The following is a 13,614-nucleotide window of genomic DNA, read 5'->3' on the forward strand; positions in this document are numbered from 1 at the left end:
CAGGACGTGGGAAATATTGATGATGTAAGCCTGACTGACAACAACATAAAGCAGAAACAGCACACACACACCACAGGAGAGTCCATCTGAACAGTGAGAGTATGAACATCGTCCCAAAATATGTGTCGAAATAAGATTAGTCAGCAGAAATCATCACATTTGCTGAAACACAGAGACAGATGAGGCCAAATGAAGACTCATAATCAGCCCAGAGTGGGTGAAAATGACCCAACAGCACACGAAATACTCAGGCAAATACTCCGCTTCTCTGAACTGAAAGTGAAGTAATATAGTTATTAAAGAGCTCTCTCTATGTGTGTGTGTGTGTGTGTGTGTGTGTGTGTGCTTTCCTTCCGTGACTAACCGTCATTAATCTCCTCTGGAGGGGCAGGATCTTGACTGTATGCCAGGGAGAGCTCTGGGAAAGCCAAGAGAAGAGTCCAACAACAGAGTCGCTTTACAGGTTTGGAGCTGAGGAACACACACGCACACACACACACACACACACACACACACACGCGATGATGCGTATCTGTGTATAAACACTATAGGATGGTGAGCTGCTGTTACTGTAAGTGATGTGTGTATGGTGAGACTGTAAGAGATGCTGGCCTCACACAGCTCCCTCATGTTGCCCAACACTGACTGATCGAGTTACTTTAATTGTTTGTGCAAATTTAAGTGGATTGAATGTAAAACAGTGAAGTTGTCCCCAAAACCCCCTCAGGAATTGAGTTGATTCAGCTCATCTTAAATAAGTAATATGAATAAGTGTTTTGAGTGTGTGTGACATGCTGTAAAACAGGATATAATAAAGGGATGTGTGTGCGCAACTGGACAGTTCACAGTTAAAGGAGCAGTTCACTACAAAATAAAAAATCCTGCCATCATTTACTCAGCTGTTACTTATTTAAACCTTCATGAGTGTCTTTCTCCTGTTGAACACTAAAGAAGATATTTTGAAGAATGTTGAAAACCGGTAACCATTGACTTCTGAAATGAGTGCAGTTAACTCAAAATTGACTGAAAGTTCATTCTACTCATTTGAGTTTTGAGCTCAGTGTTAAGGTAATGAGTTAATTAAACACCTCATTACTTCAACTTAAATGGAGTAAGTTCACAGTACCCATATAGATTAGTTTAACTAGTGCTGTTGCCTCACAGCAAGAAGGTCACTGGTTCGAGTCCCGGCTGGGTCAGTGTGTGTTTCTGTGTGGAGTTTGCATGTTCTCCCCGTGTTGGTGTGGGTTTCCTCTGGGTGCTCCGGTTTCCCCCACAGTCCAAACACATGTGCTATAGGGGAACTGATCAACTAAACTGGCCATAGTGTATGAGTGTGTGTATGGGTGTTTCCCAGTACTGGGTTGCAGCTGGAAGAGCATCCTCTTTGTAAAACACATACTTGAATAGTTGGCGGTTCATTCCGCTGTGGTGACCCCAGATTAATAAAGGGACTAAGCTGAAGGAAAATGAATGTTCAAATTGGGCAAATATTAGCTTCTGCCTGCTCTTATACTTCATCGTCTGGATTCGCCCCTGTGTTTGTTGTTTGGATTGGACTGCTTATATGTTGTCGACTCTCTGCTTGTTTACTTGTTGATGTCTCTGCCTAACCCCTAAATAAACTTCTGCACATGGATTTTAACACGGCCTCCACGTTACAGAATACTTCGCCAACCATGAATCCAGCAGAAGATTGCAATCTACAGGTGCATACCCAGGTGAAGTATAAGAGCAGGCAGAAGTTCAGTAACACAACAATCAGTCCAAAACAGATCAAAAGGGCAAAGACAGAGAACATACGTGAACAAGGCAGGGTCATACACAGGATAGCAGTCATGAAAGTCACTTGGAACAACGCTTGGTAAGGCAAGTAAACTGGCAATACACTGAAAAAAGTGTTGCATGCAAAACTGTTGCAAACAATTTATTTGTGCTGAATTTAAACAAACTAATTAAATTTAATAATGTTCAACTTAATTTGTTTGTTTCAATTCAGCCCAAATAAATTGTTTACAACCCCTTAATGTAAAAAAATTGAGTAAATCCAATGAATCATCTTTGAATAATTTTTTTCAGTGTACTACGCAAAGAAGCATGGCCGGAACACTCACTGAAATACAGCACAAACAGGAAGAAGCCGCAGAGGGAGCGGAGCCGAGTCAGTAGTCGGGCGAGGGCTCCCTCTGCTGGTGTGGTGTTACAAAAGTATGGTTTTTATATTTATGTAGGCTAGAAAATGTTTTGTAATATTTTAATCCTTTCTATTTATATCCTATATATATCCTTATTATATCCTATAGATATCCTTTATTATATCCTATATATATCCTTATTATATCCTATATATCCTTAATATTTTAATTCTTTTCATATGTAGAGATATTTGCGCATCGCTGTACTTCCTGTCTGTATTAAGCAATGTTTAAGCGAGGTGCATATCTAACACACTGCGCTGGACTACAGACTGGCTTTGTTCTGGTCTATTGAACAGTCTATTATAGTTCCTCAGAATAGCAACGCTCCAGCAATGCACCTCAACACATCTGCTTTTTTAGACCAGAACGCCTATGGGTGCACATATGAGCAAATGCATTTGCTATTTAAACAGCGTGGGGTAAAACGTCAAAACAACTCTTGCGCCAAACTGAAACTAGCAAACGACAGCAAATGATACACTGAAAAAAATGATTCAAAGAGGATTCCTTGGATTTACTCAATGTTTTTACATTAAGGGGTTGTAAACAATTTATTTGGGCTGAATTTAAACAAACAAATGAAGTTGAACATTATTAAATTTAATCTGTTTAAATTCAACACAAGTAAACTGTTTGCACCAGTTCTGCATGCAACACTTTGTTCAGTGGGTCCTAAGAGAGTTTTCCCTTTAAACAAGCACAGTAATCCTGCTTATGGTGTAAAATACGTTGAGTTTACTCACTGGCAGATTATAATGTGTAAAGAAAAACTAATGTTTGACCTTGATCATTTCTGAACTGTAGAAAAGCTTTTTCATTTGAGGATGTTTTAGATATTTGGCACAATAAAACAACACAAACTCTCAGTAATAAAAGCTTTGTTAGCGCTTCACTTGACTATTGCAGGCCTATAGTGTCTATTATTCATTTTTAGCAGGGGTTGTCAACATGCAGATAAACACTGTTTTGGGGGCTCTTAATATCTTTGATCAACTTCAGTCTGGTTTCTGTAAGCATCATCCATCAGAAACTGCCCTCCTCAAACTCTCACATGATATCTGTGGGTCTGTCCTCTTCAATTTGCAGTGACGTCTGAGATCGGGATGTTATCTGTGACAGAAGAACATTTAAAGACAGGTCAAGCTGTTCATTAGCAGTACAGTGAGCTGCTTTTACGGTGGATTTGACGTGTTTTCTTTCACTGTAAACACTTACTGTCTGTGAAAGGTGCTACAGAAATAAACCATTACTTCAAAACCAAACTGCTTCAGCTAAATCAGGCTATTGAGCTGTTTATTAGTGTATAGAGAATAAGACAGACGTGTATACAGAATAACAGATCATGAGTTCAGAAAAGAGGAAGGCATGATGTGTCAAACAAACCTTACATTATAAAGCAGTCCAGCTTCTAACTCTACATATCGACACACATCTGAAGTCCAGCAGCATTCTCTAGACGAGCACTGAATATAGTGTTGAGTTCAGGAATAATGAGTCTAAATGAAGAGAGTTTCTCCTGAACACAAGCTCAATCATCTGACGATCTCTGCAAAATATTATTACTTTCAAAGCGAAAACGAGATGATTCTGCTTCCCTCATTATCAGATGATTCTGCTTGTTTTAAGGAGACTCATTATGTCTGAACACAACACTATATTCAGTGCTCGTCTAGAGAAAGCTTCTGGATTTGAGAGGTTTGAGATATTGGGACTGTAACCAGAGTAAATCTCAGTGTGTTTGAGTGTTTGTCTCAGGGAAGAACTGCTCCTTTATTCTGGGCTTTATCCTGCAGTCGATGAAACGCTCCATTGTGTCTGAACACTGCGCCGCATTGACAAACTCAGACAGATTATCTGGTCTGAATGGCTTTTCCAAACCAGCGAGAGGCTAACCAAACAATACTCAACTTGTTACCAGTGAAGCAAATCCAGTGTTCATTGTGCAGAGCCTCACATCAAACAACCCAGCAGAACACTGGCCTTAATAACAGCAGAAACAGCAGGTATGTGTCCAACACCAGCAGATATCACACTGGACCAAACAGGCCAGCTCTTACCACTGTCAGATGATTGAGCTTGTGTTCAGGAGAAACTCTCTTCATTATGTCTGAACACAACACTATATTCAGTGCTCGTCTACAGAATGCTGCTGGATTTCAGATGTTTCTGGATATCTGGACTAGACACGAGACACACACACTCTGAGCGAGAGCAGCTTTATTTGTGACGGAGCTCAATAACTGATTAATGAACTGTAATTAAATGTGAATGAGAGCCAGCGGGAGCTTCAGTGAGTGTTGCTGACTCAGAGGAATGCTGCTGGAATGAGGAAGAAGCGTGCGCATGTGTGTGTGTGCTCTAGGATTGCGTGCGGACTTCAGATGTTTACCTGTAACTCAGAGCAGGAACGGCTGTGGTTTTACAGCAGTGGGCGGAGAAACTGAGCCTCCAGCAGGAGCTTCGCACGCAACTCAACAATACTACCTTTATGAAGAGCGCACACACCTACACACACACACACACACACACACACACTCCTGCAGGAAGGTTTCATGTCAGAGGAATTTCAGCCATAGTATTTTCTTATCTCTAACCTCGGGTCACTGCGGTACAGACAGTCATCATTTGCTGCACAGATTTAATAAAATAAAGGGAAATCTGCAGATTCATGTGGAGCTTTTGTCTTGTGTCTAGACTGAATATTCTTAAATCAAGAAGCAAGTGTTGTGTTCAGACATAATGAGTCTACATGAAGAGAGTTTCTCCTGAACACAAGCTCAATCATCTGACAGTGGAGGACACAGAATCATCTCGTTTCTGCTTTGACGTACAGTAATATCTAGACCAGGGACAAAATTACACCTTTTTACAAAACTCTTAACTCTTTTTTACAAGCGTTTGGACACAATACACACAAGTCAAAGACACTTTGTTCACGATAATCACCTGTTCAATATAACACAACTGAACACCAAATTAATCCCATTTTAAAATCAGTCTCCATTTCTGCTGACACATTCAGATGCTCGGCTCAGAATTTGGCCTCAACATCATGAAAGCATGGATCCATCCTGCCTTGTATCAGCGGTTCAGGCTGCTGGTGGTGGTGTAATGGTGTGGGGGAGATTTTCTTTGGGTCCATTAGTACCAATTGAGCATGGTGTCAACGCCACAGCCTACCTGAGTATTGTTCTGACCATGTCCATCCCTTTATGAGCACAGTGTCTCCATCTTCTGATGGCTACTTCCAGCAGGATAACGCACCATGTCATAAAGCACCAATCATCTCAGACTGGTTTCTTGAACATGATGATGAGTTCACTGTACTCAAATGGCCTCCACAGTCACCAGAGCTCAATCCAATAGAGCACCTTTGGGATGTGGTGGAACGGGAGATTGGCATCATGGATGTGCAGCCGACTGCGTGATGCTATCATGATCAATATGGAGCAAAATGTCTGAGGAATATTTCCAGTAGCTTGTTGAATCTCTGACATGAAGGATTAAAGCAGTTCTGAAGGCTAAAGCGGTCCGACCCGGTACTAGTGAGGTGTACATAATAAAGTGTGTACTCCATGTTCCACTTTTACAGGCAACATGTTCATATCTGACAGTACTGTATGATGAAATCACAGCATCACAGTGGTTATTTCCTCGACTGTGATGTGTTGGAGAACCTGTGGCCAAATCTACAGCTCCAGACTGATGGAAACACTGACATATGGAAATATATGCAAATTACATATGTGACATACTAGCTCATATAGGAACATAGCACATAGGAACTTCTGTTTTTATTTATTTATTTTAATATATTTATGATCTGTTTTTTGTCCTGTCTCTATTATCCTGCTGCACTGTAGAAGCTCTGTCACCAAAACTAATTCCTCGTATGTGTGAACATACCTGGCTATAGAGCTCTTTATGATTCTGATTCTGATATTCGGATTTCATATATAAAATATGTCAAAATATTGCACATTTTTAACCACTGGCATTACAAATACAAACATAAACAGATGAAGTCAGAGTTATTCACCCTCTGTATATTTTTGTTAAACAGAGAGCAGATTTTCTTCAGCTCATCTCTAATCACTGATGTCTTTTCTCTTCGTCATGATGACAGTAAATAATATTAGACTAGATATTCTTCAAGACACTAGTATTCAGCTTAAAGTGACATTTAAAGGCTTCACTAGGGTAATTAGGGTAAAGTTAGGGTAATTAGGCAAGTCATTGTATAACAGTGGTTTATTCTGGAGACAATCCAACACTAATATTGCTGAAGGGGGCTAATAATATTGAGCTTAAAATGGCTTTAAAACTATTAAAAACTGCTTTTATTCTAGCTGAAATAAAACAAATAAGACTTTCTCCAGAAGAACAAATATTAGAGGAAATACTGTGAGAAACTCCTGAATCTGAGAAACATCATCAGGGGAATATTTGAAAGATTTTAACAGGAGGGCGAATGATTGAACTGTAAGTAGTTTGCGATGTCAGATGAGCGTGTAAATCACAGTGTCTAACACCCGACAGGCACAGGACGTCAACATGGCGTCAGCTTGATGCTGTATCTCATTTGGTTTGGAAATGAAAATCAGGTTAAGGTCAGAATCTAAAGTCAGGCCGACATCAATGTCCAACGGCTAAAATCAACTAAATATCAACGTCTAATGATGTCACAGCTTGATGTTGTGTGGACGTTACCACTGTGACGTCTGTCAGACGTTGGATTTTGGTTGCCATACGTGACGGATAAACAACCCAGGCTCATTCTGATCATGTACCCCTATATACATTTCTGGAGAGCACCAAATACACCCCAGGAGCTACGTTTCTTTGCAGAGGCCGCTGTCCACTGACTGACGGACCGACACTCCACCCACCCCACCCCCTTCCCTAAACCCAACCAATTGCCCTTGTCGGATTTTTACCAGGTTTTCAGATTTCACCACATTCTCACTCTGTTATTTACTTGTTTGTTTTATTTTTGGCTTCTGTTTCTGTTTTACCTGCTTTCTGGAACCGTTCTTCACCAGACTCGAACCCCATCATCGTGGTCAACTCCTCTCTGCATCTACTATCGACGAGCTACTGGACCAACTAGTAACAGCATGAAAGCTGTCCATATTGAGGTAAGCTGTAAGCGAGACAAGGAACGGCATCACACCGCCCAGCAGCGTTCTCTTTAAAGACGAAAGGCAGCCATACATACCTCTGACTACATAATGCAGACTCTCCAGAAATGTAGACAGGGCTACACTTTCAGAATGAGCCTGAGCACAGGAGGAAACCCACACCAACACGGGGAGAACATGCAAACTCCACACAGAAACACCAACTGACCCAGCCAGGACTCGAACCAGAGACCTTCTTGCTGTGAGGCCACAATGCTAACCACTGCGCCACCGTGTCACCCAAACTATATGACATCCACGTTCATATTTGGATCATGTATAAACGCGTGTCAATATGTAAGGAATATGTGTTCCTGATGTCTCCAGCAGACGCTACACACACTTCACACTGAGTCTTCACTGAGGCGTACAGTGACTGAGCAGCTGTGTGTGTGTGTGTGATGGAGAGTGTGTGAGCGTGTGTGTGAGCAGTCAGATCTCGTCACAATAGCAGTCATTGTTCAGTATGCAGGCCTCTGCGTGCTCTCGTTCCCTCCCTTACCTGAGCAGCAGACAGGTGTATCTCTGCTAGTCACGCACAGCCACACTGCCAAACCTACACACACACACACACACGCATGCGCACACACTGGACACACACACTCCATCATCTAGAGAAAGTGTTCTTACTTATTTCCATCGGGTTGACTATTTTTATTCATCTGGGGTCGCCACAGCGGAATGAACCGCCAACTATTCCAGCATATGTTTTACACAGTGCATTCCCTTCCTGCTGCAATCCAGTACTGGGAAACACTCATACACACTCATTCACACACACACACACACTCATACACTACGGCCAATTTAGTTTACCAATTCCCCTATAGCGCATGTGTTTGGACTGAGGGGGAAACCGGAGCACCCGGAGGAAACCCACACCAACACGGGGAGAACATGCAAACTCCACACAGAAACACCAATATATATATATAGAGAGAGAGAGAGAGAGAGAGAGATATGAGGTATGATGTTCATCGATATACAGATCTGCTTTAGCTGATAAAGCACAGAGTCGTGATCATAAACAGGCGGATGGTCAGAGGCAGGCAGCAGACAGGAATAAACAATAGAACAAAGCGAAGGTCACATACAGCAAGACCAGGCAGAGGAAACACGTCGTAATGTTCAAAGTACAGTTAAACAAGACTCAGCACTGATGCGTGCGTGTGTGTGTGTGTGTGTGTGTGTGTATGTGTGTGTGTGTGTGTGTGCTGTTTAAATAATTCTTGTAATCAGTTCATCACGATCCTCCAGCTGTGTGTGTGTGCCAATAGAAACTGGAACAGGTGTGTGTGAGCGGTGCATGACTGCACATGTAGTCCAATAAACGGTAGATTTGTAGTTCTGTAGCGATCTGTGTGTTTACCGGTGATCTACAAGGATTAGATGGCTGGTGATTGTGACAATACGCCACACTCTACACATTACTGTAAGTGTTGAAAACGGTATAATGCTGCTGCTGTAACACACGACCTGCTTACAGTCAGTTCCCTCACATCGTTTATTAATTGTAAATCACCGTTACCCCCCTCATTCCAGAACTGGATATCTGATGTGAGATCTGTTATTCAGATGGAAAGACTCAGATTTTTATACACTAGCTCCACAAGAACAGTTTTGGCCGCTTGGGGTCAATTTCTTGATTTATTTGACAAATCTACATCTCAAGAGCAGTCCAGAGCCCCCTCTGAGGTTAAAGCTAGACACGCTCTCTAGTTTTGATTGTATGTTTTGTGTGTGTTTTCTGTTGTTTTCTTTTATATTGTCTGTTGTTTGTCTAAAGTATGAGTCAGTGTTTGTTCTTGTTTTGTGTGTGTATATATATAAATGTTTAAAATAAAGTAATAAAGAAGAAGATTGAAGATCGCCTCGTGTTACAGTTATAAAATGTTTGATAACAAGCAGGAAATGTTCATGAGCCACACTGAAATGGTCTATAAAGTTCTATCGGTTATATCTAGCCCCTGCTGCGGGGTCCATTATCAATCATCATCATATTAGTTTCTCTGCTCGGGGTCATTATGGGACTTTCTCAGGACTTCTGTTAACCAGAGTCTGATTGTTGCATTTTTACAGTGTTTACTATTAAAATCATAGTCATCTCTCACTGCACACTCTAAATTTAGGGCGACACGGTGGCTCAGTGGTCACACTGTAACCTCACAGCAAGAAGGTCTCTGGTTTGAGTCCCGGCTGGGTCAGTGTGTGTTTCTGTGTGGAGTTTGCATGTTCTCCCAGTGTTGGTGTGGGTTTCCTCCGGGTGCTCCGGTTTCCCCCACAGTCCAAACACATGCGCTATAGGGGAACTGATCAACTAAACTGGCTGTAGTGAATGAGTGTGTGAGTGTGAGTTTCCCAGTACTGGGTTGCAGCTGGAAGGGCATCTGCTGTGTAAATCATGTGATGGAATAGTTGGTGGTTCATTCCACTGTGGTGACCCCTGATAAATAAATCACTAAGCTGAAGGAAAATGAATGAATGACTCTAAAATTGATGGTAACCTCCTGCATTTCTGTATTATATTTAATACTAAATTAGTAAAATACTGTAGTTTGCTCTAAATTATAAATATATATGTTATGGTATATACTCTATTCTTACCTGTAAAAAACTGCACAATTATTTCTGTAAAAATCTGTAACCTGCTTAACAAAATCTCCTCTTATATATATATATATACAGTAGAAACTGTCGAATGGACTGTGCTAGCGTTCCCATCCCCGTTTCAGCTGTATTTCAGGCTCTGACAACTGAAACTGGCCTTTTTCTTTACAGTGTGCTGTTTTTATAGTAAATGTATGCATGTTTTGTACAGTGTGTTGTTGTAAATGTTAAGGGTTTTATTTGACAGAGCACATGATGTATAGCACTCTCCTTTTCAGAAGAGCAGACGGGAAAAGGAAAAGTGGAGTGTGTGAGGAATGCAGGAGAGGAATGTGGTCGAGTTAGCATACAGGGGGTTTGACAGAAAACAATGTCTTTGTGTTTTAGCTCAGAGCGCTAGTCACGCAAACCTGCAGCAGATCTTCAGTGTGTGTGTGTGTGTGTGTGTGTGTGTGTGTGTGTGTGTGGATCAGGTACTGCTGATACTGAACTGGATACACTGAACATCGTGCTGGAGCAGGGAACGGCTCATCTGTCAAACTCTCACTCTGAGTGTGTGTCTCGATTCTAGTCCAGATGTCTAAAACTTCTTATATCCAGCAGCATTCTGTAGACGAGCACTGAATATAGTGTTGTGTTCAGACATAATGAAGAGAGTTTCTCCTGAACACAAGCTCAATCATCTGACAGAGGAGGACACAAGGTAATGTTGATCCTGCTTCCTCCACTGTCAGATGATTGAGCTTGTGTTCAGGAGAAACTCTCTTCATTATGTCTGAACACAACACTATATTCAGAGCTCGTCTACAGAATGCTGCTGGATTTATATATATATATATATATATATGTTTGTGAGATGGAAGTTGTCCAGTGGTTGTTGTAATCATGGCAGCTCCAGCAGTCGCTCTTCAGACACTGCACAGGCTGAATCAATCGTCTGACGTCAGAGTGCTGTCGCGGTACTTTAATGCCACATGTGACAGTCACGCGGCGTCGGCGCAGCGTCAAGCTGGACAAAATGTCTAACCAGCATGCACTGCTTTAAGACAGATTTCCATCGATCTGTGCATCGCTACATGAAGTCGAACACACCAACTGAGTGATAGCCCCGCCCTAATGGACTAATAGCCCCACCCTAAAGGACTGATAGCCCCGCCCTAAAGGAATGATAGCTTCTCCCTAAAGGACTGATATCCCCACCTTAATCGACTGATAGCCTTCCACTAAAGGACTGATAGCCCCGCCCTAAAACACTGATAGCCCCGCCCTAAAACAATGATAGCCCCGCCCCAAAGGACTGATAGCCCCGCCCTAAAACACTGATAGCCCCGCCCTAAGGGACAGATTATTGTGTTGGTTTAGGGGATTACAGAATGATTGACTGATGAACGTGTGCTCAGTGATGGAGCTCATCTGGAGAATGCTTCTGGATTGAGGATTGCTGTGGTGTGTGTTCTAGAAGCCAGACACACACTCTGAGTGAGAGCCGCAGTGTCTGCAGTGTGAGAGAAAGAGCCAGTTTTGCTGAAATCATTGTGAAATCCAGTCCAGGTTTTCTCAGGTGTGTGTGTGTGTGTGTGTGTGTGTGTGTGTGTGTGTGTGTGAGGAGCATTAATGAAAGCGTGATTCACCTTCTGTGTCCTGTGACGACTGCAGATCTTATCTTACTCAAACTCCACTGCTCACACGCGATGCTGTCATTAACACACACACACACACACACACACACACACACACACACACACACACACACACACTCACACACCTCAGGAGATACAGAAACAGACTCAGCGCATGATAACCGGTTCAAGTGCATTGGATAAGTTGATCCTAATCAGACATCTTTAAATGAATAACATGATATTCTGATCAGACACACACACACACACACACACACACACACACACACACACACACACATTAGATAATAATGCTGCATTACTCTGAGTGTGTGACTAGACTAAATATCTATAAACTCTTCCATCATCAAGCAGTTTCTAGACAAGAGTAAAGTATAGTGTTGTGTTCAGGAATAATGAGCAGAAATGAAGAATATTAATGAGCAGATTATATAAAACAATATATAAATATGGAATATATTAAACTTTATATAAAGTATTTACATTTATTCAGAATAAACACATAGAATATAATATATAATTATGATGAAGAAAGAAGCTGATCTTGATCACAGTGTTTGTGTGTTCCCTCATCAGTGTGCAGTATTTCACTCAGTAGTCAACACTCGACTCTCACTACAGTAAAGGGGATATTGTCGTCATAATAAAGCACTTGCAGAAGAATACAGTGTTTTTAGACTACATTTCCCATGATGCAGTGCTGTGTGTGTGTCATGTGATGATCGTGTGCGTGAGAAAGTTCGCTGTGTGTGTGCGCGCGCTTCACTACTGCTGACACATTACACACAGAGAAGCAGAGGAGTCTCAGTGTACAGCAGCGTGTGTGTGTGTGTGTGTGTGCGCGGATCTCCAGATGGATATTATGGGATACACGTGCTTTAGTACTCTCCGAATTCCTCTGGATATCACTGAAGATGATGAGGATGAGGATGTTGTTACTGTGTGGACGCGGATTGATCCTCTGGGTGCTGAACGCTGAGCGTTTCATGGATATAAGCAGGATTCAGTGCAGTGGAATATTTCACACACACGGAATAACAACAACATCATCCCCTACACATGTGGATTAAACTCACAGCAGGAGGACTAAACAGATGCTCAGGTAAGGCTGAGTTTAATTCACTATATTCGCTTTATAAATGTGAGGATATTGACAGAGGAGTGTGTTTGAGTTACTGTGTGTGTTTGAGTCGTTTTGCGCGCGCGTGTGTGTGTGTTTATATATATATATATATTTATATATAGTGTAATTAATAACATATTTAAGTGTAGTTTAACACCACTTATCTACTGCTAACACATTCTGTCTGTCTGTCTGTCTGTCTGTCTGTCTATATAAATCTAGTGTTAGCAGTAGATAAGTGGTGTTAAACTACACCTGATTATGTTATTAATGATTTTGAGTAATGAATGTTTGAGTCATCATAGTGACCCTGCACTTGACTCGTGTTGTTAATTTTTGTCTTAAAGGGTCAGTTCACCCAAAAATGAGCATCTACTCACTATTTACTCTCCCTCAAGTGGTTATGAGCCTTTATGAGTGTCTTTCTTCTGTTGAACACAAAAGAAGATATTTTGAAGAATGTTGAAAACCTGTAAACATTGACTTCCCTAGTAGTGAAATCAATGGTTACTGATTTTCAACATTCTTCAAAATATCTTCTTTTGTGTTCAACAGAGGAAAGAGACTCATAAAGGCTCATAACAAGTAAAAGAGCGAGTAAATGATGACAGATCTTGAATTTCTGGGTGAACTGCCCCTTTAAACCGCTACTGCTCAGTTTACTGAAGGATTTCATGTATGCAGTCATGTTAAAACACGGAGAACATATAGAATAAATACTGTAATCTCAGTTTACTGAAGGATTTCATGTATGCAGTCATGTTAAAACACGGAGAACATATAGAATAAATACTGTAATCTCAGTTTAAAGGGGATTTAATTACCGCTGATGTTTACAGTAGCATGCATAATGATTTGTATATAGA

General features: G+C 41.3%; 1 long non-coding RNA gene across 3 annotated transcripts in view; it reads left to right on the forward strand.

Moving 5' to 3' along the window:
- The first annotated feature begins 12,179 nt into the window (after window positions 1–12,179).
- LOC130221830 (uncharacterized) overlaps window positions 12,180–13,614 on the forward strand; it is a 57,185-nt gene continuing 55,750 nt past the window's right edge. The window contains exon 1 of one of the 3 annotated variants that reach the window (XR_008836319.1): window positions 12,180–12,727. This is a non-coding gene — a long non-coding RNA (uncharacterized LOC130221830). The remainder of the gene's footprint in view (window positions 12,728–13,614) is intronic. The other 2 variants (XR_008836318.1, XR_008836317.1) reach the window with 2 other exon arrangements.

Source organism: Danio aesculapii, chromosome 3 (assembly GCF_903798145.1).
Source record: "Danio aesculapii chromosome 3, fDanAes4.1, whole genome shotgun sequence".
NCBI lineage: Eukaryota > Metazoa > Chordata > Actinopteri > Cypriniformes > Danionidae > Danio > Danio aesculapii.